Genomic DNA, 13,359 nt, shown 5'->3' with positions numbered 1-13,359 from the left:
CTTTGCTTCAGGATGAGAACAGAAATCGTGCTCCGGTGGCACGGCGGCAGCGGGAGGCCCCATTAGCTAAAATGGTGCTTCAGGTTAAGAACTGTTTCAGGTTAAGAACGGACCTCTGGAACAAATTAAGTACGTAACCAGAGGTACCACTGTATACAGAACAGTGGAAGTTAAGTTAAAATAGCTCATAAAGGTTTTCAAGAATATAACCTATTCAACATATATCTACTTCAATAAATAGCTTTATTTCTTTTTTATTTAAGTATTTATAAACCACACATTCATAGGAAACATAACAAGGACAGGGCCGTCTTACCCATAGGCACTAGGGGTGTGGGGCACCCGGGCGCGGGCTCTCAGGGGCTCCAGGCTGAGAGTCTGGGGCAGAGATTTGGAGTCTGGGGATTGGGAAGTGCTGACAGCTGCTGCCGAGTGGAGCAGAGCCTGTCAGAGCACCACAGCTTTTCTGCTGCGGGCGGGCGAGGCGCTGTGTCAGCCAGCCGGCCGGATCCACCCTCCTGCGCGCCTGGGATTGGTGGGCTGTTGAGAGGCCTGCCCAGCGCACGCTGCTCACACGAGGCACCTGGCTTCGCTCAGTCGCTGCCACCGCTGCCACCTCGGGTTTGACTGTTGTTGCACTGGGTCTGCTTGCACACACCCCAGGTGCCCGGCCCCGCTCTGCTGCTGCCTTGGGCTTCTCTGTTGCTGCTAAGGCAGCTGGCCAGGCCAGCTCTGCGTGCCTCACCAGCCCACCCTAAAAAGGGTCAACAACTCTGGGCAACCTGGGGGGGGGGGCGCCAGGCGGATCTTTGCACCCCGGAGCCGCATATGCTTAAGATGGCCCTGAACAAGGCAGTATATAACATAAACCTTAATATAACAGCATCTGCAAAAATATAAGTACCATGTCAGTATAACTTGGTTGGGGGGAGGGAATCAAATTCCAAATGCTGGTTTGAGAAATAGTTTTTAGGACCCTAAAGGAAAGCAGGTAAGGAGTTCCACAGGACAGAGTCTGCCACACTAAAGGATCACTCTTGCTAAAAGCTGGCTGAACTTCAGGGGCATGGAGGACCACCAAAAGTGGCCCATCAGAAGATTTCTGTGATCCCAAGGAACCAGGCAGCTCTTAAGGTACTTTGGAGGCAAACTGTTTAGGGCAGGCATAAACAAAATCTGTCCTTCAAATGTTTTAGGACTAGAACTCCCACCATCCCTGACCACTGGTCTTGTTAGCTAGGGCTGATGGGAGTTGTAATCCCAAAACATCTGGAGGGCCGAGTTTGCTCATGCCTGGTTTAGGGCTTTGGGACTTAACACAAGAACCTTGACCCTGGGCAAATCAGCAACCAGTGGAGTTTTCTCAGCAAAAGAGTTAACATTTTGCCAGTAACCTGTTCCAGTGAGCAGTCTGGCCACCGTACTGCGCACTAGCTGCAGCTTCTAGACCCCATACAAAGGCACACATGAAGCAGATTCCACTAATCAAGTACTGATATCATCTGAAGTAGTTATATTCCGTAATTAGTAGCTCCTGCACTAATTATCTACTTTTTTGTTTTAATAAAATTATTCATATTTACAAACACATTAAATACTCCTGAAAACAAAGTTGTAGGATACCCTACATACTAACCTCTCTCTCCTTAATTCCCTGCATTTCCCATCATCCCAGGAAAGCCTATTATACATCCTGACATCATAAGTAAGCTCCAGAGTAGTGGCTATAGCCCCAGCAGCTGTCCGTCCCTGGCCAGTTTCTGCATCCCCAAATGCCACTCTCTCAGATTTAAGGATATCCTTAGACAATTCACAAGCCCAGTTGCCAGTTCTTAAAATGCAAACATACAGGCTCCTTGATCTTCTACAAGGATAAAAGAGAGATGTAGTAGCACTTTACTCATCAAAAATATAAAATGCATTAAGATTAGATCTTCTAAACTAGTAAAATAAATACAACAGAATTCTATAATGCATTATTAATTTAATATTATGCTGCTGTAATGCTATTTATAGGCACAGGACAGATAAGAAAATGTAGAAGTCTACATTTTTTCATTAAGAAGGAACACACAGTAACATCATTCTCCAACACCCAGGAAAAAAAAATCCCCCAGAAGGTGAGGAGTAGAAACCCGTGAGAGGGAATTTCTTTGAGCATCCAGTCTCTGATTCTAAGCTGAAATGACTAGATAGCTACATTAGTCTCTGACTCTAAGACTTGTGAAATACCACCACTATCCTAAATCATGTCATTTCCACAGCTAGACATTGCTATTTATCGAGACTTGCAACGTGCCATTCTTTCCCATAGACCTGGGTGGTGTCCCCCCTCAGACCAAGCGGGCTGCAAGAGTACATTGACATAAAATTTGTGTGCCAGCACTGAATTAAATTTCCATATCGTTAATTAAAGTATTGACAATATAATATTAGTTAATATACACAACTAATATATTTTATTAAATAGATAATTAAATACACCTTTAATAAATGTAATATAGTTAATTATTAAACAAATTTAATATACACAATTGGGATGAGTACCTGACAGATTGATACCGGTAGAAGCACAAGACAGAAATGCAGGAGAAGTCAGGATCGGAATGTGTGTGAGAATCTGACTGCTGAAATCCCACCCAGAGAAGATACAAGTGCAGGGAAAGGGAACCAAAGCATCCTCCAAACAACTGACTTCCCAGTCAAGGAGGAGTTGGTACATTTTGGAAAGAGTTTTCATTTAGGAGTTGACCAAATCTGTTTCCAATCTAGATGTTTCTGTCGCAAACCCCTTTTTTAATCTATTTTGAATGTTTCAAATAGTTGATAATATTGGAACCAGTCCGCTATCCGTTCTCTTATCTCTTCAAAGCTTTTCAGCTTTAGTTCATATTATATTCCGGTAGTAGTTTTGGATCCAAATAAGGCTTTGCATGTATTACTACACCACTTTTTATCAAATTATTAGAAGAGATAAAGTCTAGTCCCAGTCTCTTATTTGATAAAACTCTTTTATGGTTTTTTTGCAACGTGGGCCTTTCGCAGGCATATTATGTCATGTTTTTGTTTTTCTAAAACATGTGCCACCCTGTTTCTCTTTGCTTTTTCGTTAAGTCCATTCACATTCTATGTGATAATTTTGAGATCCATACTTTATTATAAATTATGACACCTGAGTGAGTAGTGCTCAAAATTGGGATAGGAAAGCTAGGCGCCACATGGCACCTGGAACCTGGGTTGTGGGTGCCAAAACACAATGTGTAAATACATTTCTTCCCTGCAGATCTCCCTGCTCGCTTCGTCCTTTTTTCTGACTTGGTGGAAGCTGCCTGGGTCTGGTTTTGTCTGACCTCAGGCAGCGATTCTCGAGCCTCAGCAGCAGAGGGCTGCTCCTGGTGGCCGTGGGGGACAGCAGCAAAGGTGGCAGCAGGATGCTGATGGCCTCGGCAAGAGGTGCTGGGGGTGCTGCCAAGGAAAGGAGCCGTTTGGGTTCAGAGCATCATCAGCGCTGCAAATGTGGAGCTGCTTGTTTGGCTGCTCCAACTTCGTAAGCAGCTCTGGCAGCTTCTGCACTTCAGCATCAGCACCACCATGGCTCCAAAGAACCCCGTCACTCTTTCACCCCACAAGGCAGCAGCAGGAGAGCTCCTGCTGCCGGCTCCTCTCCCCTTCCTCCTATTCTCTCTCTGTCTGGTGAAGCTCCCCCCTCCCTCCCCTTCTTCCGCATCTCCAACGTGGGGAGAAGACTCTAAGACCAGGGGGAATCAGCTGGCTTCCGCAGTATTGGAGAATAGAAAGAAGGGAACAGAATGAGGAAGCTTCACGCTGAAGTGCAGAAGCTTCTAGAGCTGCTTAAGAAGTTGGAGCAGCCAAATGAACAGCTCCACATTTGCAGCACTGATGAAGCTCTGAGTGGCAGCCCCAAACAGCTCCTCTCCTCGGCAGCATCCCATCAGCACTTCTCCTCAGCAGCAGAGGAGACCCTTCAAGAGTTGCTGCCTAGGATGTTTCGGCACATGTGTCTTCTGGTACCGTGCTACCCTGTCAATCAGGCAGGGCAGTACAGCAGCAAAAGAGGCATGTATTTTGGTGCCCTGATGCCCCACAGACCAACTGACTGGTGTGGTATTGCCAGGGGGAGATGTTAGGCACCAAACAATGGCGCCTGGACATCTGCACTGCCTCACAAAAGGTCGGCTGCCAGTCAAAATTAGATGGGCTAATTTTGAATGCTGTGAGTGAGCCAACAACAAAATAAGAACTGAACTCTTGAGCTGATGTGAAACAAAACAGATCAGGAGTTATGATATTATAAAAAATACTATTTTGTCAACTTACACCTATTCAAGCAAGAATATCTGTAATAGTTTCTTTCCACAGTGCCTTAAAGAAATCAGAGTGGTTTGCATAATATACAAAATGCAAATTTTACTTACCATTTACAATAGATTCTTGGAAAACTAGAAACAAAAACTGTATCCATAATATGTTTCCCTTCCATTTTCTTGGCAGACTTGCTTGTTGTTAGATTCACCATGAATTCTGGATTTCTAGTGTTTTCACTTAAAAAGAAAAAGAGTACTACATAAGATAAACAGAACATGGAAAGGGGGCTCTTAAATGCAGCTAAGGCACATGCAAACTTCCGCAAGTCTGTTGCCCCCTCCCCCAAACTTTAATAAGGTATGTCTATTACTATCCAATCTAGCAACTGCACTTTCAAAAAATCTAATCAGCAGGTAAATTATTAGTCCCATATATTAAGATCTATACAAGCAGATACTAGATATCAAGAACAAGCCTGGTTTTATCAATTTGCCCAAGGCTTCTGTCTAGGTATCTTTAATGTTAGCTCTCTGAGCAAAGTACAGACTTCAAAGCTCTTTGGGACTACAGCGCAAGACACATAACTATTTTACAAAGATTTCAACTATATCTTGAATATTGCATAATTCATGCTTAAGCAGTGCATTAAAAGTTGTGCTCTAAGCTGCTGTTTTCTTCCCATTTTTAACTTTTGCTAAATATCTTCAAGATTTATGTGCATGAGATCACTATTATTTTCTCCTATCAGCTCTCCTGCAAGGGAGCCTAGAAAAGCTTTTCTATTTCAGAGGACCTGCCCCTTCCAGGTAGATCTTCTCTCAACCTTTTATGTCCATACCAAAAAGTTTTATTTATTTAATTTATGTGACTCATATTGCTGCAACTGAATAAATATTCCAGCCTTTTCTTACATTTTCTCCTATGTATACTATTTCTAAGGTTGCCATTTCCACCCTTAGACTTCGTCCTGTGAATTTAACAGTCCGGCTCACACAAAAAACTAAGAAAATGAAATATTTCGTGGCATGGAGAAAAAGTTATGAGGAAAAAACCATCAGCTTAATTTCTATATGCCAGGCTGCTGCTAAATGCATAGGACTAGGGCCAAGAAAAGAGGTGGCAACCAAAGCAAAAGTCCACATTCAGAATCAAATTTGGGAAAAGATTAGATTAGCGATCTTGGTGAATGGAAATTACACAGTGGCCAAGAAGGAAAATTAACAATGAAAATTAACAAAAATGACTGATTATCGACTTTAAAGTATTATTATGCTTAGGTGCAACCACCCAAATATCCAATGCAGCATAATTTTGTTGTGTTTTAACTACACAGTTACTTGCCCAAGGCTTAGAGATAGCAGTATGTGATAGAAGAAGAAGAAGAGTTTGGATTTGATATCCCGCCTTTCACTCCCTTTTAAGGAGTCTCAAAGCGGCCAACATTCTCCTTTCCCTTCCTCCCCCACAACAAACACTCTGTGAGGTGAGTGAGGCTGAGAGACTTCAGAGAAGTGTGACTGGCCCAAGGTCACCCAGCAGCTGCAGGTGGAGGAGCGGAGACTCGAACCCGGTTCTCCAGATTACGAGACTACCGCTCTTAACCACTGCACCACACTGGCTCAACTAAAATAATTCTATTTCTAAAAAGAGTGCGTTTTCTGACACCTTAAAGATTAATATCCTAGATGATCTAAATTAGCATATTTAGTTTACCTGTAATTAGTTTATTTTACCTTTATTTCGTTTTTAAAAAGCTAAAAACTTTTGAAATATCAGACCAAGCTAGCCTAATACTGTATTTGGAATTGGTAGCCATGGTGAGAACAATATGAAATGAAGAAAAGTAAAGCTTGTTATAACTATGCTATTAACTACGCCAGTGGTTTTCAACCAGTGTGCCTTGGCACCCTGGGGTGCTTTGAATGATGGTTAATAATAATAATAATAATAAATAATTTATTATTTGTACCCCGCCCATCTGGCTGGGTTTCCCCAAACGCTCTGGGCAGCTTCCAACCGACTGTTAAAAACACAATACCGCATTAAACATTAAAAACTTCCCTAAACAGGGCTGCCTTCGGATGTCTTTGAAAAGTAAGACAGTTGCTTATTTCCTCCTCTAATGCCCTCTTGCATCTCTGCCTCCCAAAGGCTTGCACAGCTGTTTTTTGCAGCAGCCCTGGCTACAAGCTCCCCAGGCGAATGGTGCCTGGGGCTGGCCAGGGGGTGCTTCCCAGGCCCCTGTGGGGCAATGTGAGGAGGCCCCTCTCTTTGGGGCAGGTGCGAGGGCAGCAGCAGCAGCTGTTCAGAGGACTCCCCAGGAGAGGGAAGAGGAGAACACTCCCAAAGGGAAGGTGTTTGAAAAAGGGTGAGAGGCTGTCAGCTCTGCAGGCAAGGGGTCAAATAGCGGGGCTCCTGAGCCCCACTGGGGTGCCACAGAAAGAATGTAAGTTGGTCAAGGGAGCAGTGGACTCAAATAGGTTGAAAACGACTGAACTAAGCTATTAACTAGAAGCTGTCAGCATGCGACAGTGGCCACACCCTGGGAATGGCTTCAACAGGCTGGCTAAACCAGGTGAGGGTAGCCAATGGGTCTCAAACCCTCAGTGAGTTACAGACTTCCCCCGCATGTGAAGACAGGCTCCAGCAGATTGAGTGGACAAGACCAAGAGTGGGTCCAATGGTCAAGAAAGCGGATTCTGCACACACTGTAGAGGGAAGCGAGGGGCAGATGGGGCTCATCAACCTGGGAAGGGAGCCCAACTAGGAGAAGGAAAATTCTGGTCCTAATTCTCTGCCACCTTGTGGCTATACTCACGGTAAACCATGAGGAAGAATCCATACCTGCTGCCTCTTTGGGAGAATAAAAGGCTTAGGAGTAAACCCTACATAAACCCAGACAAGACAATCGGATGGCGTCTTGTGCACCTCCTTCTGGCAACTGCTGCAGCCAAGCTGATGCCAAACATCTTGCTCTGCTTTCCTTTGGGCTGAGAGGGTCTTGTTACCTGGCACTCAACTGTGTAACTGACCTTAAGGTGGTCGTTCTTAAACAAAGCAATTTGAAAGAGTAACACTTTGCATTGACCAGAATAATACTTTGCATTGAAGTGGACTGTAGACAACAAAAGCTTATGTCATGAGCAAGAATAAATTTGTTTAAGATGATATCCTACAACTTAATAAAAAGATTCCTTCCAGCAGCACCTTAGAGACCAACTAAGTTTGTTATTGGTATGAGCTTTTGTGCGCATGCACACTTCTTCAGATGCGCACGAAAGCTCATACCGATAACAAACTTAGTTGATCTCCAAGGTGCTACTGGAAGGAATTTTTTTTATTTTGTTTCGACTACGGCAGACCAACACGGCTACCTATCTGTTATCCTACAGCTTAGTTGAATATCACCCAGTCTTTAAGATGCCACAAGACTCTTCGTTGCTTTTGCTGCCACATAAGCTACCCATCTGGAAATAGTTACATTTCTAAAGCTGAAATTGTGCAACAAAACTATATTTATGTCACCTACAAATACCCACAGTCCTGAGAACCACAATTACTTATGTTCATACATTTCTCCAGTTGGACTCTTCCACCCTTTATAAGTCTCAATTACAGAAAATAGCTTTCACAATGAATATTCATCATACACAAATCCCTGTTTCAGTTTCATATATTTTAACATCACTATATCAATCAATCAATCAATCAATCAATCATACACTTTATCAAAGTCACAGCTAACCTTAGAAGACACAACAGAAAAACTCTGCAACATATAGGAAATATAATTAAAAACCTTATTTGTTGTTCTTTATTAAAACCTGTCAGAAATTCTAACAAGCTGTGCAATAGGTCTTCCAATTTGCTGTTTTACTTCTCTGTGGAAATATTAACAGCATTCTACAAGTCAAAAGTCTCACAATTGTAGTAAAAGATTCAGGATAAGTGCATTCCTTGTTTCTGCTGGTGTTATGTGCACAAAAACAATACCATGCCTTTGCAGTATCAGTAACACCCCTATGGCAGGCGCTTCATTTACATACGTTAAAATGCTCATTTTAAAATGAATACACACCTAGTCACAAGAGGCCTAAATGTAAAAATGACCTGAATAAATCCTATCTCTTACACACCCATCCCAAAGGGGAAAAAACAAATGGAAACTTAGGCTTAATGGATGAGAGCAAAAGCTGGAAGGTATACGAGTCTAAATAAGTAACAGACAATTCTTACATTTAAATTAACTCCTACAACAAATTAAAGAAAATATTTGAAACATTACTTTCATTTACTTGCTACAACAAGCTTTTAATTTTTCCACAACTAATCTTTCCATGTTTGATTTAAATCTCAACAGGTAAATTAAAACAGATTAATAAAGTGTATTTTGTGGCAAAGTTTCCCATCTAGAATTACATCAAAACAACCCATCACATTTGGGCTAATAAAACTCTTGCGATTGGGGGGGGGGGGGAATCCAACCTGATAAGGCAGCCATCATTACCCATGAGAACACCAGACGTGCAATGCTGGTCCACAGCTACATTTATTCCAATGCAAAAACTTTGAAATTCAAATTATATTAATGAAAAAGGCAAGGGTGAAAAAGTAACAAATAGTTAACGTTTAAAAGCAAAGCAAGCAGGTTTAACATAATCTATCCACACAAATCCTCAGTTCCAAAATCCCTACCTCCATCTTATTACTGCAGCAATGCAGGGCACAAGTAACTTGGCAAGATTCCTCCTCCCACGTCCCATGATAACTATGCCATGCTTTCCCAAAATGGAAAGTGGGGGAGGGGAAGGAGAGAAGGAATATCCTATGTACTTGGATCATAGAAAGCAAGAGAGTCACCAAGGTCAATCACCAAAACGCACTTTGCTAACATAAGATGAACAATATGCCTCTCAACACAGAAAGATCGCCAAGGAAAGTGTTGTTGCCACATGTTTAAACTTATAATTAGATGCTTTTGCAGGCCAGTCTTTCTAGCGTTTACCTGGAAATAAATAATCCCACTAAAATGATGGAGCAGCCTTCATTATTATGCATTGTACAGCACAAGTTCAATTATAGTATAGTATAGTACAGTACAGTACAGTACAGTGGTACCTCAGGTTAAGTACTTAATTCGTTCCGGAGGTCCGTACTTAACCTGAAACTGTTCTTAACCTGAAGCACCACTTTAGCTAATAGGGCCTCCTGCTGCCGCTGCGCCGCCGGAGCACGATTTATGTTCTAAACCTGAAGCAAAGTTACTAACCTGAAGCACTATTTCTGGGTTAGCGGAGTCTGTAACCTGAAGCGTATGTAACCTGAAGCGTATGTAACCCGAGGTACCACTGTATAGTATAGTATAGTATAGTATAGTCATACCTTGGGATAAATACGCTTCAGGATAATTATTTTCGGGTTGCGCTCCGCGGAGACCCGGAAGTAACGGAGCGCATTACTTCCGGGTTTCGCCGCTTGCGCATGTGCAGACGGTCAAAATGACGTCACGTGCATGTGCGGAAGCGGCGAAACGCAACCCGTGCACGGGCAGTCGCATCTTATGTTCTGTTCAGGATGCGAACGGGGCTCTGGAACGGATCCCGTTTGCATCCCGAGGTACCACCGTATAGTATAGTATAGTATAGTATAGTATAGTATAGTATAGTATAGTATAGTATAGTATAGCAATGTATTTCACCTACAAAGTGTAGTTACAACCTACTACGGTGTTATACTAACTCCAGTTAAGAGTTGAAGGCTGGGTATAAGTGTCAGCTTACAACTGATAATTCAGATAAAATGGTAATTTTGTCTAGTCTGCCACCTAAATGCCATTTGCCAGAAATACTACATTTTTATAAAATAAATTATATTCATCAATCCACCCAGGAGCAACAAGCCTCCTGCTTTGTGGGTATGGATAGCTTCCAACTATTGTTTATGTCAGGGACACAACTGTTCTGCCCTCGTCTCAAGGATAACACTATCACCCATCCAAGACAACATAATCAACCCACCTATGTTGGTGTGCATATGACCTACATCCAAAACCAAAGAAATGCTTCACATATTCAACAGAAAGAATTACCACCTAAATTGTGATGGCAGCTTCTTACAAGATCTTTCTTTTGCGCCAACCTCTATGTTACTCTGTTATAGATATTTTAAGGCCCTTTACGTCAGAATTCACAGGCAGTTTCTTTTGAAACACCCCAGCCTTTGGTTAGGATACAGGGCGCAGTCTACCAACACAAAGTCCAAGAGTGTGATAAAATGCAATTACATCATCCCAGCCTGAGCTTTTGATTCACAAGAATTGATAGAGATCATCGTTCCCCACGTCATCTTGAAGAGGAGTTCTGTGAAACTCAATCGTTTACATAATCCTCAAATAGTCTAGCCAATAAAGTATGTAAGATACTGGTTTTGCTAGCCTATCACATTGGTACTGCACCCTTCCTTTAATGAGTTCAGGGCGGCATACACAAATGTAGGTTGCCATACTTTATCCTCACAACAAGCATGCCAGGCTGGTTAGGCCAGGAGGGAGCAACGGGCCCAAGGTCACCGGCTGAGTTTCAGAGCTGAGCAGGGATTTGAACTGTGACCCATTGATTCCTGAGACCAGGAAGAAGGTGGGCTGGGGGAAATCCACACTTTTATCACCACTAATCCCTGCATAACTTGCACATAGTTCTGAAGACTTTTTAAAAGTTTGAAATAAATAATAATTGCTAAGAGATCTTGACCTATTTTAACCTATTTTAACAAGAATATTGTTGGAACATTTCCCCCTCAAGCTATTTATGCAATACCATTAGAGTACAGTGGTACCTCAGGTTAAGTACTTAATCCGTTCCAGAGGTCCGTACTTAACCTGAAACTGTTCTTAACCTGAAGCACCACTTCAGCTAATGGGGCCTCCTGCCGCCGCCGCCACACGATTTCTCTTCTCATCCTGAAGCAAAGTTCTTAACCTGAAGCACTATTTCTGGGTTAGCGGAGTCTGTAACCTGAAGCGTCTGTAACCTGAGGTACCACTGTATCTGGACTTTACAAGGTGACAAAATGGAGCTTAAAGTCTGCGTTTAGACCAAAAAAAGGGAGAAGACCATATAAGACAAAGTTAATTATGCTGCACTTAGGTTTTATTTCAGCTGAAAGAGAGGACTACGCAGCCAAACAAACATAGGGTTTCCACTTTTTAATCTGAAAAGGATTCCTATACTCTCTGCAGTCTTTGACAGGCAGGAATTCAACATGTGCAGCGTTCCCTCCCCAGGTGAAACTTTCCCAATTGCTACACCTGTTGCATTTCTTCTTGACTGCAAAGTTTGAAGGGAAGCAGGCGGCCCAACGATCCCTTCTTACTTCTGTTCCTACTAGAGTTTGTCCTCCCCGAAGGAAGGAAGGAAGGAAGGAAGATTAGAAGCAGGAGGAAAGGCGGCTACCAGCCTAGCATTGGGGAGCAAAGGAATACACATACCATGGAGCAAAACTGACAGGCAGAACTTCACGCGGCGCGGATTCCCTCAGCCTGGAAACGCGGCCGGACGAGGAGCTTCACTGGACGGCGCGCTGCGCAGCAACCACCTTGCCTCGCCTACGGCTTTTATATAAATAAGCGAGGAAAGAAGGTCACACGCGCCCTTCTCGAGCCCGCCTGACAGACAGCGATTCAACCAGTATAGCTCCTCCTCTTCCCGCTGCGGAGGAGAACTTCACTTGTTGAGTGCGCGCCTTGGCGACGCCGCGCAAATGCACAAAGGAGCCGCGGCAGAAAAAGGCCGAGCCGCTCGCCGCGCTTCCGCCGAGGAAGGAGGTCGCGCACACCTGGCCTCGGCCGCCCTGGCTCCCCTCCGGGCGCAGCTGCGAGGGGCCGCGTCCCGGGCGCGGGTTGGGGGTCCCAGCTGGCCTGGCCGCCGCGGAGCGGCAGGTACCGGAAATGAGGTCGCCGTGTACACGGCAGCCCACGTCCCCAGCCCACGCCCGCGCACACCTCCCGCCAGGGCCGGCTGCTATTGGGCCGCGAAGGCCGGGAGGGCGGGCCAAGCCAGCGGGCGGGCGGGGGAGGAGGCGGAGGGGGGGGGCGCCGGGGGGGGGGGCGGGCAGGTCCGAGGCGCGCGAGGGACGAAGAGGAAAGGCGGCGGCGGCGGCGGCGGCGAGCGAAGCCCAGAGGCGTGGCTTGGGCAGCCAGGTCCGCGGGAGACGCGGCGCCCCCCCGGCAGCGGGGCAGAAAAGGGGCTCAGTTGTATTTGCCACGTTCTGTTTGTGGGAATGTTCAGGAGGCAGGAGAGGGATATACAGTATTGTTTAATTATATCCTTCCCAACTTGTGTTAACAAGTTCTACAATTTAGCAGAGTAACATTCCCCTTTTTAAACTTACATAGCGGGCAACGTTTTTGCCAGGCTTGTTTAAGCCTCTAAAATAAGTTTCCTGGTATTTCCCCTTTTAATCCCTCCTGAAAAGAATAGACGACAGAGGAGGAGATGGCGGGACAGTGTTCTCCAACTAGCAACATGAGTCTGACCAAACTGCGGGAGGCAGTGGAAGACAGGAGTGCCTGGCCTGCTCTGCTCCAGGGGGTCACGAAGAGGCAGACACGACCAAACACACACACAAAAAGAATAGACACAACAGTCTTACATAAAAGTATAAAATAGTTTGCTCACTCATCCTGTTCACAAATGGATCCCAGAAGGCAGACTTAAGTGACAAAATAGCAAAAGGAAGATGAGAGAGATGTGGTGTCCTGCCATGTGCTTTTGTCCTTACCTGCACAGGTGAGGTCACGCCTACCTCTGGTCACTGTGGAGGAAGTTTGTCCCAGCCCAGGAGGAAGCAGGAAGTTTATCTACTAGCTGGACAAACGTCCCTCCTCATGTCTAAATACGTCCACGCTAGGAATGTTGTACTTGACTGCTCTGTGTTTCACACCCCACAAATTCTGTTGTGTTGTGTTATTGTTATTTATTGCTTGTAGGCTGCTTTGGGATTGGTTTAATGAAAAGCAGCATGGAAATATATAAT

General features: G+C 44.4%; 1 protein-coding gene across 1 annotated transcript in view; it reads right to left on the bottom strand.

The window, feature by feature from the left end:
• The window catches only part of PPARA (peroxisome proliferator activated receptor alpha), a 32,677-nt gene extending 20,344 nt beyond the window's left edge, over nt 1-12,333 (bottom strand). Inside the window, exons 1-2 of the mRNA XM_083615822.1 lie at nt 11,813-12,333; nt 4,437-4,562 (exon numbers count right to left, since the gene is read on the bottom strand). The gene's annotated coding sequence lies outside the window, so the exon portion shown is untranslated. The remainder of the gene's footprint in view (nt 1-4,436; nt 4,563-11,812) is intronic.
• Nucleotides 12,334-13,359: the final 1,026 nt, after the last annotated feature.

This window comes from Podarcis filfolensis (assembly GCF_964270895.1).
Source record: "Podarcis filfolensis genome assembly, chromosome: 5".
NCBI lineage: Eukaryota > Metazoa > Chordata > Lepidosauria > Squamata > Lacertidae > Podarcis > Podarcis filfolensis.
Note: the sequence above shows the minus strand (reverse complement) of the source record. Positions and strands in the feature narration are given on the sequence as shown.